The following is an 18,702-nucleotide window of genomic DNA, read 5'->3' as shown; positions in this document are numbered from 1 at the left end:
AAATGTGATTGTCAATGTCCTAAAGGGTGATTTGGCTTAACACCCAAAAGTTATAGTGTAGCGTACATTGAGGTGGGTGAGAAATTTGAAGTCAGTCTGACTTATGGAGTTTAATAACAGCGCTACCGTGTGGTATAGTTGTCAGGAATATAACAGCACAGGCAACACAGTGGTGGTGCATGTTTTAACACATTTTCACCCTTTTGTGTGCAGCAGTTCAGGAATAGATGAGTTCCACCAGGGGTGTCTTCATTTTTGTAATGTATTTTATACAGTAATTGTATATGATTACATTGTATAATAATAATAACATTTGGTTAGGGCTATTGCATATACTCAGACACTTTACAGGAAGAGTGAGCAGATAAGGTGATAATTATGCCGGAAGAGGAATAAGAGCTAGTTTTGAAGTTATATTTATTTACGTTAATTCTTTTCAATTATTATTATGATTATATTATTATTCAATTTATTTTTTTATAAATGTTATTATTCATGTAGACCTATTATATATTATATTATTATATATAATAATTATTATATAATAATTATATATTATTATATTATTATACTATATTATATTATACTATATTATATTATATATGATATATTATTATATATTATTATATATATTATATATTATACCTATTATATTATTCGTATTTCTTTTAATTATTTATTATTAAATAATTTTAAGTACTATTAAAAAGTAATATAAAACTAATTTACTGTTTTTAGATGAATAAAAAATGTCATGGAATGTCCTCAACTCCTGTTTCAATGCCAGTGTCGCATTAAGCAGAATAATGTAGCCATAGCTAATTTCAAGTTCAACAGTGCCTCTGCTGGTTGCAGACAAGTACTGCACTGGATTGACACTTGAAATCCAGTCTAAAAAGGACAATGTTTGTTTTTATTCCTGCTCCATTCTCACCGTTTCTCCTCATCCTGCAAATAGCTTGAAAGATGTGAATAACGGAGCGCGGAACGCCGAGCGCTAGTGAGTGTAAGAGGAGAGGCTGACAACAAAGGACACACTTGCTGTCCCTCTGACAGACACCCGGCAGCTGTCTTCACACATGCATGGACAAACAAACATTCTTGTCCTCGGGCGCACGACACACAGACCTGCTTCCCATCAAAATGACACACATATTCAGCATACATATAGCTTATAGCAGATTTACCGTAATGACAATTACAGTCAACCACAAAAAGTGACCAGAAAACCTGTAGACTCTTAGGTGTCACTGGTGTCCAGAAATAGTATCGAGAGAGGATTAACAATTTTGAACAATCAGAGGTAGTGTTTGCACACTACTGTACAGTAAACAAAGAAATGCTACATTATGTTAGCTGCAGCCAGATCAATCACACTAAGGCTGAATCCCTAAATGTATCTCAAGTTACAGAGCAGAGTGGACAGGAAACACTAATGGTTTAAGTCCAGAGAAAGTAAATTAGAAGCCCCAAGTGGCAGCTGCTCCCACCCCCGAATCCCAATTTAGGGTTGTGATGAAGAGTTGTACAAACAAGCAAAAGTTACATAACACCATGAGCACTGTTTTTAGGCACTCATTTTATTTTTATTATCATTCAATTATTTAAATTACCAAAATTAACAAATAAAAAAAAATATTGTGATGTTCTGAACTCCTGTTTCATAACAACGTTCAGGGTAAAATGCTAACTATGACATTATCTAGCCAATTGATTATAAGCCAATTGGCAGACTTGGAAATGTTTTTAATCATAAGGAACCTAACATTTTAATGCACAAAATGTTGGAAGAGTTTTGATCCACAAGCTAGCTAGTTAGCTAACATCTTTCTGTTTTTATATAACAATCATAATAATTAGGTTTTGTATAGCACTTTTCTGGATAAGATGCTTGCAATGAGCAGAAAAAGGAATGACAATTACAGTTTATCGAGGAAGTGAGTTATATGTGGTAGCGCAGTTTTATGCCATTTTGAAACGGTTTCTTACTTTAAATTATGTATTATTATTTAAACCATTACATTCCAATTGTATAATCTTTGTATTGACAGTGGAACTTTGACTTAGTGTCATTAATTCGTTTCAGGTCTGACTCTGTCCCAGAAAGCCAAAAACGTTAACACAAGACACATTTGTATAGTTTTACAATTATAGTTTGACATGCAGAAAAAAATCAAAATGCATATAAATACATACACTGTAAATGATGAATGAAAGGGATAAATGAAAATGTAAGCTTACGTTTACCTTCAATGAACACGTGATTCTTGATGTGCTGCCCCAAAGACACAATGTGCCAGCGAGATCAACCACCACCACCTTCCTGTTTTGAATTGAGTTGTTTCTTGAATTCAGCAGTGTTTCTCACCTCAATACTGTAACCCGAAACGGAGCCGAAGAAAGTGCCAGCATTTTGATAAAGATGGTGAGAAACATGATTGAATTCAAGAATTAACTCATAGCAAAACAAGAAGATGTTGTCCGTGTGGTGTCTCGGTGCCACATTGTATCTTTGGGAACAGTAGTGTTTAATGACGGTGAAAGCAACCTTAAATGTTCATTTATCCTGTTTTGTTCGTCATGTATACGCATTTACAATATGTAAAACTATACTTGTAAAACCATAAAAACATGTTTTGTGTTGACATTTGTGAGCATCAACCGCTGTGTGGACATCATAGATGGCCGACATAACTTTCGGTTGCTATTTTGTTCGCCAGCTAATAGGATGCTAGCAAGGAAGGATATTTTCTGATTTAAAAAAAATATATTACCAATACAAATAGACTCATACAGTGTGTTCCACTGTATATATGCTTTACTTGATTATTTTATTATTATGAAATTATTGAAATCACCAAAATAAACACATTTTTCAAAAAATATATCTGGTGAGTTATATGTTATAGCGCAGTTTGATGCAATTTTGAAAGGGTTTCTTACCTAAAATTATTTATTATTTTTATTTATTACTTACTATTATTATCAAATTATTTAAATCACCAAAATCAAAAAAATTTTAAAAATGTGTGAATGTTCTGAATATGTGTTTTATATCAGAGTGATCAGTGTTTTTCGGGACATTCCAGTGGAAAAAAAATGCAAACTGTTAAGATTCGCTAGTTGAGAAAGCCAATGGGCTGACCTGGAAATAGTTTCTTTATCGTTATCATAAAAAAAACTAAAAAAATGAGTTGCCAAAAGGCCATAAAATTTCATAGTGTTCGTCCACGAAAAGTGACAACTGTCAAGCTTGGTGGGATCTTGTGTCCTACTTGGAGACTTGCAGCATTCACACAGTGAGTGGTCCCGAATCCCATTCATAAATCCAAGCATAAAAATAATCATTAACACACTCACCACCTCATTAGCAGCCTACTGATACTGACCATGAAACCTGCAGTTTTGAGAGGATAGGTTAAATTGCTATTACAGCCCATGAGCACCCCTTTGGGTGATTTTCTCTGCCTGGCAACAGCCATTCTGGGAGAGGATTAGCAGAGGTCACGGTGGGGCACCATGTGGTTCCACTGAACGTTTGAGCTGCAATCCATGCACGCACAAAGATGACCGCATACACTTTCTAAAACGCGCATACACTCGTGCCGATGTGTACCTCATACCAGACAGAGTGTTTGCACACTGCAGGGAGAGACTATCTCAGGGCTATTCAACTGGTGGCCCACAGGCCAAATACAGACTGAGAATGTCATCCGACTGGCCTGCCAATTCAGTTCAATATTTTCCACCTGATTCCTTCAAAGATTACTCATGTCATATAAAGCAGTGTCTCTCAACTGGTTTGGCTGTGGGACCCATCATCACCCCTCAGTGATGACCCAAATTACGTGAATTTTTCAGCTCAAACTTCTCATATATCTTATATTTAAGGGATAATTATACACCTTATATGAGGGACCGTTTTCAACACAATGTATGCTGCAGCGCTGAGATGCTGTCTATCTATGGCGTGTTCTTCTCCAGCAGATATGTCCAGCTGTATGTCGAACAGACGGCAAGTTAAGTCTCCAAATCGATGTCCTTCCTCTCCCACTCAAGCTTGACCAAGTCGTTCAGAAACATATACACTAAGTCCCCAACTAACGTACACAATTAAGTCGAATTGTTCTTAAGTCGAAAAAAAAAATGAATATTACCAATGATATAGGTACTACATGTACGTGTATACATATACAGTATATGTGTATGTATGTAAATATGAGTTTTATATGCTGTAGTAATATTAAACGAGGATAATTAATGAAAAAAACAATAATAATGATATAATACGTAATGATAAATGTTATTTACCTTTGAAGAGTAGTGGTCGAGCATACGTGGTTGTGGTGGTGAAGGAGGAGGAGTTATTGAAAAAAAGGACAAATGGTCGTCGTCGTTAGACTCTTCTAAAAGAGGTAGTGTTCTGTGGGTGGTGTAGAATTAAGCAGGCCTATTAACTCTTCATAAACTTTAATCACACGCTCTGTCCGGGTTGTATCATAAAACTCTTAGCCTTCCTCTCTCCTCTTCCTCGCCTTGCTGTATCTGTTGGTCCCATTAGCAGTATCACAGTGCCCTCTGCTGGTCAAGCATGTACCAGTATAAATATGGGTTTGCCGGTCAAGCATGTAGCAGTATAAATATGGACTTACAAGGCAAAACACATGAAAATATAGACCAGTTGGCTTGCGTGCGTATCTCCGAATGTTCGCACGTCGGATGTTCGTTAGTAGGGGACTTAGTGTGTATATATATATATACACATATATAAATTAATTGGCCGTGGACAGCCAAATAACTGGGGAAATTACCGATGCTATTGACCGCAGAAAGTGTGCAGAGACAGTATTTATGGATTTAACAAAAGCATTCATATTAATCACAATATCCTAATTAAAAAAACTAGAAAGGTATGGAACCAGAGGGTTAGTTTTGAGCTGGGTAAAAAGCTACTTAGCAAGCAGGAAGTAATATGTGATTCTATATACATCTGCAAGCTTAAATATATCGTGTGGGACCAAAACTGTTCAATGTATATATAAATGACATCTGTAAAGCCACAAAAGACCTAAAGCTAGTATTATTTGCAGACAATACGACTGCATTTTGTTCTGGTGAAAGCACACAAGCGGTAATAAAAAAAAAGTCACAGATGAAATGACTATACTAAAAAGATGGTTTGATGAAAACCGACTATCCCTGAACTCTGAAATAAAACAAAAATAATGCTATTCGGTAATAGCAGAAAGGACATTTATGCGCAAGTACAAATTGACGGCGTGGACATTGACAGGGTGAACAAAAATACATTTCTGGGGGTGATAATAGACAATAATATGAGCTGGATATTACAAATATACAACATAAAATGGTAAGAAAGAGCTCAATACTGAATAAAGCAAAATTTGTTGTGGATCAAAAATCACTCCATAATCTCTGTTCTTCTCTGGTATTACCATATCTAACTTATTGTGTGGACATGTGGGGAAATAACTATAAAAGTACACTTCACTCGCTAACTGGACTACAAAAAGGTCTGTTAGGATAATCCATAATTCCGACTATAAACAACATACAAACCCCTTATTCCTAAAATTAACTATTTTAATTTGCTGATCTGGTAAACTTTCAAACTGCTAAAATGATGTGTAAAGAAAACAATAACCTGTTACCTAAAAATGTAATAAAATTCTTCTCAACAAGAGAGGAGAAATATGACCTCAGGACTTCTTGAAGTAATACATAATTTGTACTCACTCAGCATTGAACTGTGTTTCTGTGCCATGTTTAAACTATGTTTATTTACAGTAGGGATGCACATATCAATCGGCCATCGAACAATATCACCCGATTTCCGTGAAAAATCACGATTGGCATATGCCGATATAAGCCTTTCAATGACGATCACAAAAGCCGATCACCTGTTGCTAGTACTATTGCAGACCGCAGCGTTCCCTGCGTGCAGTGTAGTGTCTTGCCCTAACTAACGTCTTGGGCAGCGTCCTCCTCCCACTTTCCTTCACAGTGCGCAGGCCTGCCAAAACAAAACAATCATGTCTGCCGTGTCAAACTTAACTGACAAAAAAATGCCACGAAAATTATTTTGTGGGGGGTAGAACGTTAAAAAGCTTTAATTTAATATGCCACTTCAAAAACAAACACTTGACGGAGTATGGTGAGTTTTCGAGGCTCACGGTGTGATCATCAGTCAAACCACAGCTAATGCAGCCATGTGAAAAACACTCGCCCGTATGTGCGTGACAGTCAGAAGAAGATGACCAGCCTTTCTCAGTGGTGGAAGACACCGGGTTCTCCAAGTGCTCACTCATTTACCTGGAAGTCCTGCTAGATCAGCACCAGTGTAGTTTCACAAACAAGTCTCCTTAAAGAAGTTGTCTCATCCTCTGTAAGCTTCACGAGTAGGGTTGACTTTAAGCACAATACAAAACCAATAATTAATGAATTACGAATTTCATTCGTAATTCCCTATTCTTTGGGCCCCCTGGCAGTCAAGGGACCTTGGAATTGTCCTGACTTTTCCCCTTTATATGGCACCCATGGCCAATAGCACTCATCATAAATAAATTGAAAAATGTATAATTAATCCATGTGATCGGTATCAGACGATTTCAGTCCTGGATGATGGGAATCGGAATGGGAAGCATAAAACCCTAATCGGCGCATCCCTAATTTACAGTGATTGTATGTAAACATTGACTCCTGTTGTAGCACATTGTTATACTACCTTATCATTTTCTTACGTATTTCAAAATTGGCAAAGAGTACATTAAGAATACAGGAACTGAAAACATGTATAGGCAATTGATATGAAACAGAGAGGGGGTAGGATTAAATAATAATAACAATCTGAATGACACTCTGTGATGCATTCCAATGTAACTTTTATGCATGTTCAAAATACATTAAACCATTACCATTACCAACATGGCATGCATCTCGCGGTGGTATAGCATGCAAATAGCGCAGACAAGAAAGTGCGATGTATTCAGACATTAGGTCACATTACACATTTTTCCCAGGCAAAGACCAATGACCCATTTTTGGGTCCTGACCCACCAGGTAAGAACCACCATTGATGATCCTTGACTAGTGCTTTAGCAGTAGGTCCTTAAAAACAGCACCATTTGGTGAAACAAAAATATGAAGGTATAGAAGAGACATATACAGAATAATCGTGAAGGGTGAAGTCCAGCCCGGTCCTTAGCTTTCAGAAAATGTGGCCACTAGAACAATTTACTGAATAACCCTGCTCTAAGTCTACTCCCTGAACTGCAGCCACACAACTTGACCTCGCTTTGATGAATGTGACCAACCACAAACACTCCCTTACTCCCTTCATGACACACACAACACTACACCAGCATTTGCATTTCTAAGCATATTCCAAAATACTCCAAGGTGGCACAATGTAAATGTGTCAGCTGTCTGTCTCTTACTTAGAGCCTGTTATCGTAATTACGTAATGAAGAACACATACAGTAAGTAATCATAGGAGACACAGTAAGTCACTCCTATAGATTCGCCACCCTCGTGTACTCTCCCACATAACAAGCGTCCATTCAAAGAAGAGATGGCGGATACATCATTTCTCCTGATAGCTACTTTTAGAAGCCTCATGAAAGGAAGGGTCGAGGTTTGCTCAGCCTGGCTGTTATTCTGGTCAGTGGTCTCTGGGCTGAGGTCAGTGCAGAGACGTCAGTCGTAACCTTTCCCTTCTCTGAGAAGCCTTGCACGTGGACATACTATATATATATATATACTGTATATATATGTGTGTGTGTGTGTGTGTGTGTGTGTGTGTATATGTAGCCCACAGTGTGGAATTGTACTTTATCAACATGGTTATGTTATGTTGTCACAAAGGAGGCACAAGACATTCAGGCCGAACTTGTTTGCTCCCTAAACGGGTTGCAGATAACATTAAAAACAGAAGTTTGTAGAGGTTTCAGCCTGCATTTTTGTCAAGATTCTGACATAGAATGCTGGGAGAAAGTTGTCCCACTAATATTCCGTCTGCAGAAACATAACAGAGGCAGGACAAAGTCTATAGCGCAAAAGCAATTTTTTCGCATTTTTCTACAGTCGCTGTTCTGTATAAACGGACATGGAACCGGGGACAGATCAACCCGATAATTTTACAGTTTCTGAGGTAGTATCAGAACTATAACAGAGATGGCAACTGTAGCTCTTTTTACACAAATTGTCACAGCTGACATTTTTCAGCTTTTTTCCTTGGTCGCTGCTGTAAACAGCACTTACACAGAATGGAAGAATGAATTGGCCCGGCAATATTCAAGCTTTTGAGGTAGTAATAGAGCAGGGTATATAGCCCCTTTTATATTGACAAATAAAGAAGGCATTTACCATCTTTTTAACAGGTTCATGTTCTGTATGGAGAGAGGGCACAGACGTGGAATGGGGGAATCAATCAACCCAGCAATAAACATCACTGAATGGGGAGACAAATTGACCTGGCAATTTTCCCTCGAGACCAAACAGAGATGGGACAGAGCCTCAAGCTTCTTTTAACCTGCCAGTAAAAATCGCCATTTTACCACCATTTTTTTGTTTTTTCCACGTTCAATCGTCAATATTCCGGCAGCTGGCAAGCTATATATCTATATGTAGATATATAGAGATATATATATATATAGATACAGTATATATATATACAGATATAGATATAGATATAGATATAGATATGTCTAAGATTTCAGGTGTCTAAGGTAGCATCAGAGCTGCGGGACAGTGCCTGAAGAAACTTTTACACATATTATACCACCTTATTTCCTATGTCACAGTTCTGTATGCACTAATACAAAATGGGGGGACAAATCAACCAGACAATTTTCCGGTTTCTGAGGTTGTATCTAAACTGGAATAGTGGTGCCTTTTGGCACCTGCGTGAAAGGAAATGCTCAAAGTTGTCTGACTATCATGTCAAGGTGTGCTTTCAGCACACAGTGCAATATCCTGCCTTCTGTTACAAAAAGGCAAATAAATGATCTTCTGATCTTCTGATACAGCTGTGAAAGAAGCTACAGTCTAATGCTGTTTTGTGTACTTGAGAGCAGACTTAATGCCTGAATCATTTACTGCCAATTAATGACCTTTCTAGAGCAAAATAAAGTTCTTGAGGTTTTGGAAGTTATCTTTTTAGCTACAGACTCTTGTGGCCATGTCGTTCTGGATTGGGTCAGGTCCTAATTAATGGGAAGAACTTTATGCGTTCGACTTGGCGACGCTGCGTCTTCTTCTGCTCTCCTGTTGTGTGAGGTCCCAAATGGCTCAGTTTTAGGGCCCTTCCTTTTTTTTTTACATCTATAGGCTTCCTCTTGGGTCGATATTTTACAGATGTCTTATATGCTTCACTCCCCTGTAGAGCACTTTGGTCCTCTGTAGTTGTTTTAAAGAGCTTTATAAATAAAGTTGGATTGGATTGGACTTTGCACTGTGTGTAAAGTAGGTAAGAGACATAAACCCAGCACACCCAAACAAACCAGGCAAACAAACAGTAGGAGTGAGTGCAATCATTTGTGTCTGTTTTACATTCACGTGCTGTGACCTCATTTGCTGTTTTTGAGCCTGGACTTCTGTCATCTTGATTAAGTTCATGTGTGCTCATGAGTGAAGTCAAAGGCAAAACATGCATTGGTTCATATATGCTAGCAGAATTTAGGAGGGGGAAAAGCCTGAAAAAAGTGAAGAAGTGAAAGCAGAGGGATGGCCTGCTGTTACCTTGATTCAAAATCCTCTGCTGAATTTCACAAGGAGTTGCTTCACCAAGAGCAAAGCCCACCACCTTATCACAACTTGTGTGAAGTGGTAAACAATGAAGGAAAAACATTCAACATAAAGGAAATACCGTCAATATTCGTAATAGTTGAAGATAACCCTTTTTGCATATATAAGAGCACAAATATATACAGTCAGTGTGGGTACATTATTATAGGAGATGTCAGTGAGCAAAGCTTAAAATAATGAGCCTCATAAAGTTAACATAATCAGCCGCCTTGGATTTCTAGAACAATCACTGCATTTGATGGATCTTGTCATCTACTCCTGTCTCCAGGGAGGAGGAGAAAACGGTAATAACAAGAACAATAAGAGAAACCGAAGCAAACAAACAAATGGCATTCATGCTTTTATGTGAAGTAGTATTGTAGTACACTGACAGGAAAATAAATTCATCAGAAAAAAATACTGTACTAGAAAGGAAATACTTAATTTGTTATTATTATCGTTAAAGTTATTGTATGTGCCAGAATAAAGCAGTAAGAATAAAGTTGAAATAATACAATAATAAAGCCTTGATTCTTACAAGAAAAAAATAGAAAACACTTTGTTTAACTTGGAAAAATTGAAGTTGTTGTTTTCTGTGAAGAAAGTTGAAATATTTAACAAAAATCATCATATTACCAGACAAATTGTGGATGTCCGATATATAACTCTCAATTTCCGATTCCGATATCAACCCATACTGATACGTGTATCATCACATATATTTTTCTTGAGTAAAATTATTGTAAAATTGTTTTTTTGGCTTCTCCACCCATCTCTGAGTAGATAATTCATGTATTATATATTTTACATAAGAATACATTTGTGTTTCTTGTGCCTTGATTTATGTTATTTTTGGAAAGATTTAATTTATTTTTAGTTAAAGGGGTATCGTTTAAAATGCATGAATTTGCTGATTAATATTTTGATTGATAACTTTCATGTTATTATTTTATTGCATGAAAACTATATACAGTATATATTGTGTATGGTTTTTTGGCACTACTTCTCTACTTCCCTACTACTGCTCTATAGCTGATGTAATGTAAATTACTACTGTGTTGGATACATAAAGTTCTTATCTTAGCCATCTGAGAAGATCAAATACATTGTTTTTGGTGCCTAACTATTTCCCAAGTATATTAGTGCGTGTGGGAGTGTGTAAATGAGAGGCATTAACTTAAATTTCTTTGTAGAAAGGCGTTTTATGACGTACATTTCCTTGTATTCACTTAAAACGTAGCCTTGCCACATCCAATATGACGTACGGCTCAGCAAAGCGGCGTCTACGTATATGGTTTTGACAGCGGAGCTCCCGGTTTCCCAGCGTGCTTTGCTGTACTGTTGTTGTAAGTAGCTGATAAGTGACATGGTTAGAGCTCACATAGTCGTCGGTTATTCTGCATTACTCGTTGGTAGTGTCTTGTCTGTTATCTGCTTATTACGTTGCTGTGTGATGAGCTCTTTCTTTAAAAAACACCATGAGTAAGACTAGTGTGTGGAATGGTAACCCCCCCTTGCGATTTCTAAGGAGCTGGTAAATTCATTGTGATCTTTGTTGTTAGTCTGCTTGTTTAAATACAGAGTTACCTTATTCTCACAGACTTGTGAGCAGCACAGTATGAGGAAAAGAAGTATTTGAACGCCTTGCGATTTTGCATCTTCTCCCACTTTAAAATCATGGAGGGGTCTGAAATTTTCATCTTAGGTGCATGGCCACTGTGAGAGACATAATCTAAAAAAAAAAAAAAGGCTGGAAATGACAATGTATGATTTTTAAAATAATTTATTTGTATGTTACTGCTGCAAATAAGTATTTGAAAACCTGTGAAAATCAACATTAATATTTGGTACAGTACCCTTTGTTTGCAATCACTGAGGTCAAATGTTTCCTGTAGTTTTTCACCAGGTTTGCACACACTGCAGCAGGGATTTTGGCCCATTCCTCCATACAGATCTTCTCTAGATCAGCCAGGTTTCTGGGCTCTCGCTGAGAAACACAGAGTTTGAGCTCCCTCCAAAGATTTTCTATTGAGTTTAGGTCTGGAGACTGACTAGGCCACTCCAGAACCTTGATATGCTTCTTACGGAGTCACTCCTTGGTTATCCTGGCTGTGTGCTTCGGGTCAGTGTCATGTTGGAAGACCCAGCCACAACCCTTCGTCAATCCTCTGAGGGAAGGAGGTTGTTCCCCAAAATCTTGCAATACATGGCCCTGATCATCCTCTCCTTAATACAATGCACTCGTCCTGTCCCGTGTGCAGAAAAACACCACCAAAGCATGATGCTTACACCCACATGCTTCACAGTAGGGATGGTGTTTTTGGGATGGTATTTCTCATTCTTCATCCTCCAAACACGGCGAGTGGAATTAAGACCAAAAAGTTCTATTTTGGTCTCATCTGAGCACATAACTTTCACCCATAACTCCTCTGGATCATCCAAATGGTCATGAACAAACTTCAGACGGGCATGGACGAGTGCTGATTTAAGCAGGGGAACCTTCCGTGCCATGCATGATTTTAAACCATGACGTCTTAGTGTATTACCCACAGTAACCTTGGAAACAGTGGAGCCAGTTCTCTTCAGGTCATTCATCAGATCCTCCCGTGTAGTTCTGGGCTGATTCCTCACCTTTCTTAGGATCATTGATACGCCACGAGGTGAGATCTTGCTTGCAGCCCCATTCCGAGGGAGATTGACAGTCATGTTTAGCTTCTTCCATTTTCTAATAATTGCTCAAACAGTTGATCTTTTCTCACCAAGTAGCTTGGTAATTGTACCGTAGCCCTTTCCAGCCTTGTGGAGGCCTACAATTTTGTCTCTGGTGTCTTTGGACAGCTCTTTGGTCTTAGCCATGTTAGTAGTTGGAGTCTTACTGATTTTGTGGTGGTGGACAAGTGTCAAACAGGTGCTTCTAATTTAGAATAATAAGTGGAAAGTAGGTTGACTTTTTAGAGGCGCACTAACAGGTCTTTGAGTGCCAGAATTTTTGCTGACTGGCAGTTCAAATACTTAATTGCAGCAGTAACATACGAATCAATTATTAAAAAAATCATACATTGTGATTTCCGGACTTTTTTTTGGATTATGTCTCTCACAGTGGCCATGCACCTAAGATGAAAATTTCACACCCCTCCTTATTTTCAAAGTGGGAGAACTTGCAAAATTGCAGGGTGTTCAAAAACTTATTTTCCTCACTGTAACTTGATGATGCAGCAAGTTATGCAGTGTAGCAAATTTGTGAGCTTGGCGCTAAAAGCTCTGTATTGGCTTTTATTGTAGGAAAAAAACGATACCGATGTTGGCCAATATCACATTTTTATGCCAGTAATTATCAGTGGCCAATAACATCGGACATCCCTAATATTAAATGATAGTTCTGCAAAAATATTGTCCTAATTCATGTTAACAAAAAACATTTTATAAGTGTAAAAACATAATTTTACAAAATAAGGTGAATATTACATCTTCATGAGATTACATCTGCAATATTAAGTCAAAATTTTAGAAGAATAACATTACTCATGTAAAAAAGAAAGATTGTAATGAGAAAATCATAATATTACGGCACTAAATTTGCGATAAATTGCACAGGATTAAAATTCATAAAAATTACATAAAAATATGAATTTTACAGAAAAAACAATAAAGTCATAATTTAGTGCAAAAAAGTAGTGATATTAGACGGAAATTGTACTTTTACAATACAGTCTTATTGCTGCAACAAAATCGCAATTGATGTCAATCAATTGAAAAATTTTATCAAGTTAATCACATGTCTTCTTTGTGATTAATCATGATTAAACAAGATCATCCATCCATTTTCTATGCCGCTCATCCTCATTAGGGTTTATGCTGGAGCCTATCCCAGCTGACTTTGGCCAAGAGGCGACGTACACCCTGATCGCAAGCCGGTGGTAGGGTTTCCCCTACCATTGGCTTGGTTCTCCCCACGCACGCACAGGGAGAACATGCAAATTCCACACAGCGGAGATTCAAACCCACATCTTACATTCTCCAAGGCAGAAGCATGTTACAAAGCATTCTGTAACAAACATGTCCAGCCAGTAGGCTCTTTAGCAATCAACCCGTGTTGAACAGCATTCAGTGGATTATTCAATTAATTAGTGTCCACCAAGTGTCGCCAAACATCAACAGCCACAAAACACCACATATCAAATTAAAGCAGCACAAATTATATAATTAAATTGCGTTATTTTTTTACACGTTAAGATTTTCAGATTAATCACGAGCGTTAACGCATTATTTTTGACAGCCCTAACTATGATACAAAATCTTCAATGTTCAAGGAAAACTGCACATTTTTTTTGGTAATTTTGCCCATAATCTCCAATAGTTTTGCGAGACATGAACACATATATATTTCTCTTTTCTGTGTGTTCTAAATATATAAAAACAGCTAAAAAGACGCAGCTAAGAATGCATGTAATGAGAAAAACTTATTCCACCTATTAAGCCTTTGAAAAATGACTCCAAATGTCTCACAAAAGGATTGTAGATTATTGGGTAAAATTCCAAAAAAGTGCAGTTTTCCTTTAAGCCACAACTTTACAAGCATGTAGTCGTCACTTTAGGAGAAGGAGGAAAAATTGTTACTTTAGTCTTGTTATATTACAATTATTTTCCTGTTTTGTGTTACAAGCCAAGGAATGGGCCAGAAAGCGTAAACAGGAGGTCATGTTGAGGACCAAACAGGCTGGTAGCCATTCCCTATGAGCGGCCAATGGGATCATTTCCCACCACACTCCCCCAGATTTACACATCTCATGATCAGGAACAAGCGTCATGGATGCTCTTACATATGCAAGAAACACACTTCTGGAGAAATACAAGCGTACTATGTAGTTATGCTAATATATTGCATGACACAGTAAAATATTTTTGCTAAAACGAATAGAAATGTAATTAATCATGCACATAAAACATGAATGAAAAGTGCAAGAACTCCAACTTACCGTTTCATAAAATGTACAGAGAAAGACACGACTCCAATCCCTCTTTGTCTTGATTAAGAACGCTTTCAAAAGTGACAAAGTAGATATGGACAGGGGAGAGAGAGAGAGAGAGAGAGAGAGAGAGAGAGAGAGAGATGGTGAGTGAGAGCTCTCTACATCGACAAAGCTCACAAAAGGGGAGAGAAAGCGAGAAAGAGGCGGGAAGCAAATAGAAGCAATGGACAAAGCAAGGGAAGAAAAAAAGCCTGATATCTCTGCCTCAGAGAGGGTACCCCCATATTAGGTTAGCAAGATGCTATCAGTCAGCACACTCTAAACACACAAAGATGTAGGAGGAGGAGGAGATGCTGGTGTGCCACGCTTCAATTCATCCTCCTCCTGTGTGTGTACACAATGCATTGGACTGTGTTTTGAATAGTGACAGGTTATACCGCATAAGAAAATAAGTCATAATTCTAAGGCAATACTATTTAAAAAAATACTGTTAGCACAGATGCTAAAAGCATCAATGGTTAAGTATGAGGGTCGGCCACGATTAATTGTTCGATCTTTTTAAAAGTATTTGCAATGGAATTTAATAACCTCTCTCAATCACTACGTTTACATGCAGTCAATATTCGGGTTAACGTCAATATTGTGGTTTCTGAAACATTCGGAATAACTCATTTACACGCGTGACGTGGAAAAAAAAATGCACAAACAACGTCTCGACACACGGAAAACGTCAAGAGAGAAATGTGAGAAAATGTTATTTATGGTGAGGGGTTTTACAGCCTTGAAACATATATAATAATTGCTTGTTATTTTGGAAACCTATCCCCGTGATAAACAAGGGAACACTGTACACCTGTTTCCATGCCACGATGTCAAGTCAGGCTTCTTTACACAGCAAACTAGCTAAGACTGAATCAATAGCACCTCTGCTGGTTGTAGCCATGTACTGCCCTCCATTTTGGCTTAACTGCTTCATGACACAAACAATAAATAATCATGTCCATACAATCGACACTATCAGTCCGACACTACTACTACTAATGTACAAGAAAACAGTGTAAAAATACTACTGCGAATAATACTATGTGATGTATTCCAATGTAACTGTATGCATGTTCAAAATGAATTAAACGATAACCTTATGTAACGGATACCAGCCAGTGCAGCTGCACAAGTGTATGTTGGTAAAACCTCACTTCCTCTGCCTTAAGAGCTGCACCGAGCACTCGGATGACAGTCCAGGCTTTTGGCTGAGCGGTCAGCGCTCTCGTCTCCCATTACAAAAGGGCCTGTGTTCGAGCCTTGGCGCGGGCAGTGTGAAGCAGGCAGGTCACACATAACCATATAAAGGAAAAACAATTTTACGAGGAAAAAGCGTAATATTACAAGAAAAAAAGTTATAATTACACATAAGCATATAAAGGAAAAACAATTTTACGAGGAAGAAGTTTAATATTACAAGAAAAAAAGTTATAATTCTACAATTATTAAAAATGATAATTTTACAAGAAAAAAGCGCAAGATTACAAAAAAATGTTAATTTTAACGGGCTCATTTTACTAGAAAAAAGTGCAATATTACAAGAAAAACTTCTAATTTTATAAGAAAAAAGCATAATATTTTAAAGGAAAAAAGAATACGTTATGTGACTAAAGCGTAATATTTCAGAGGAAAAAGCAATATATTTAAAAAGTAATATCATATTTTCAAGGAAAAGTGTATATATTTATTAGAAAAAATGTAATATTTTAAAGGCAAAATGAATGGAAATAAATGTTTTTTTTTAAGTCAATATTTAGGAAGAAAAAAGTGCAATATTACAGCAAAGAATGTCAGAAATGTATTTGAAACTGGTGTCATACTTTAAAGGAAAAGGGCACAATCTTACAGGAAAAAAAGTGTACCGTTTTTCACGACCATAAGGCACACTTAAAAGTCTTAAATTTTGTCCAAAATGGGCAATGCGCCTTATAATGCGGCGCGCCTTATGCGTGTACCGAGTTCCAAAATCTGTAAGTGTTGCTGTGTGACTTTTAGCGCTCCGCTCGACTGACTGGGAGCGTCTCCTGCCGACACGCTGTTTGTATAGAGGAAAGGTGGACGTGACTGAGGACGCTAAATGCACGGACCCAGTAGTTTTATATTATAAAATGGCGCCATCTATCCATCCGGACAAGGACTACCGTGGTGCAGCAACATCCAGCGGATTACAAGGAAAGCTGGCCATCTTCCCCTCCTACTGCAGTAAAAACATTGCAGACAAACACATCCAGCCCCACTACATCATCAACATGGACGACGTGCCACTCACTTTCGACATCCCGGTGAACCACACTGTAGAGAAGGGGACCAGCATGGTAGCGATACACACAACAGGGCACGAGAAGTCAGCTTCTACTGTTGTGCTTGGTTGCCATGGTAATGGACAGAAACTGCTACCTAAGGTGATTTTTAAGAGGAAGACGCTGCCTAAAGAAAAGTTTCCAGCTGGACCAATCAAAGGAGCTGGAAGGATGAGGAGAAAATGGTTGAGTGGCTGAGTGACGTGTACGGAAAGAGACCGGATGTTTTTTTTCGCACGCGTCACCACAGCAGCTGTGAAAAACCAAGTGCAGGAAATGAACATCAAAAGGAACTCCAACCGCTGGACATCGGTGTAAACATGGCATTTAAAGTGAAGTTGTGAGCGGCGTGTGAGTGATGATGACAGCTAGTAAACACAGCTTCACTAAGACTGGGAGGCAGCGCCATTCGAGTTACGCCACAATTTTTGTGAATGGATTGTGGATGTTTGGGCTAATGTGTCTGATGCACTGTTGTTTGAGCTTTCGCAAAAGCAGCATCATTTCTGAGACAACTGCAACGAGACTGACTCTGACAATGACGAGAGGGAACCTGGCATGTTTGATGGAGAACTCGCCCCGCTGTTCATTTGGGATACGGAAGATGAAGACTTTGATGGATCAAAAATAATGTGAGTACATTGTTAAATACTCCAATAAAGTAAAACCGAACACAGTTTTGCTCCCATTGGCTTTTTGAAAACATACAATAGCATGCATGCTAGCGTATTGTAGTGTTGCTGGGAGCGCTTCCTGTTCCCCAGCATGCTTTGCGGTAGTGTTTTGGTGCAAACGCTCTTAAAGTTACATGTTTGAGCTACACAGTTGTTAGTTATTGTTCTGCAAAAGTAGCGGTAGTGTCTTGTCTGTTTTTGCGTTGCTGTGTGATGTTTTTAGTTGTGCACCATGACTGAGACTGTTGTGTGGAGTGATGACCATCCTGATTTCAAGTGGGTTTGATAAACTGAATGACAGTTCTGCTCTTAATCTGTCTAAAGAAATAAAGCACTGTCGCTTCCTCACTGACGTCTAAGTGACACGGAATGTTTTAGCGTGCATACCTTCGCCCGATAATACGGTGCGCCTTGTATATGCGTTAAATACAGAAATAGCACCTGTATATGAGACTGCGCCTTTTAATATGGTGCGCCTTATGGTCGTGAAAATACGGTAATTTACAGAAAAAAGTCGTGATTTTATCAGAAAAACACATGTAATATTTTGGAAATTGGAAAACTACAGCAATGAGTTGTACTTTTAAGTGAAAAAGAGTCATTTCAAAAGTGTAACACCACAAACACAATAAAAGAGTACTGTAGTCATTTTGTAGTGACAAAGGATGTAATATTACAAGAAAAGTCTGAATTTTTTTTACGAGAAAGAAAGTGTAATGTACAAGGAAAAATGTGTAATGAAAAAACACGATGAAAAACAGTTGTCATTTTACAAGAAAGTGTAATAAGAAATTCATGAGTAAAAATTACAATATTACAAGAAAACAGTCTTAGTTTTATAAGAAAAAAGTGTAAAATTATAAGAAAAAGGAGTATTACAAGAAACTTTTTCAATTGTGGTTTTACAAGAAT

General features: G+C 37.8%; 1 protein-coding gene across 7 annotated transcripts in view; it reads right to left on the bottom strand.

Moving 5' to 3' along the window:
• Nucleotides 1-18,702, bottom strand: part of plce1 (phospholipase C, epsilon 1) — an 85,735-nt gene that overhangs the window by 44,212 nt on the left and 22,821 nt on the right. The gene's annotated exons all lie outside the window — the stretch shown is intronic.

The sequence above is a fragment of the Dunckerocampus dactyliophorus genome, chromosome 2, assembly GCF_027744805.1.
Source record: "Dunckerocampus dactyliophorus isolate RoL2022-P2 chromosome 2, RoL_Ddac_1.1, whole genome shotgun sequence".
NCBI lineage: Eukaryota > Metazoa > Chordata > Actinopteri > Syngnathiformes > Syngnathidae > Dunckerocampus > Dunckerocampus dactyliophorus.
The sequence above is the reverse complement of the archived record's forward strand: the minus strand, read 5'-3'. Positions and strand labels throughout refer to the sequence as shown.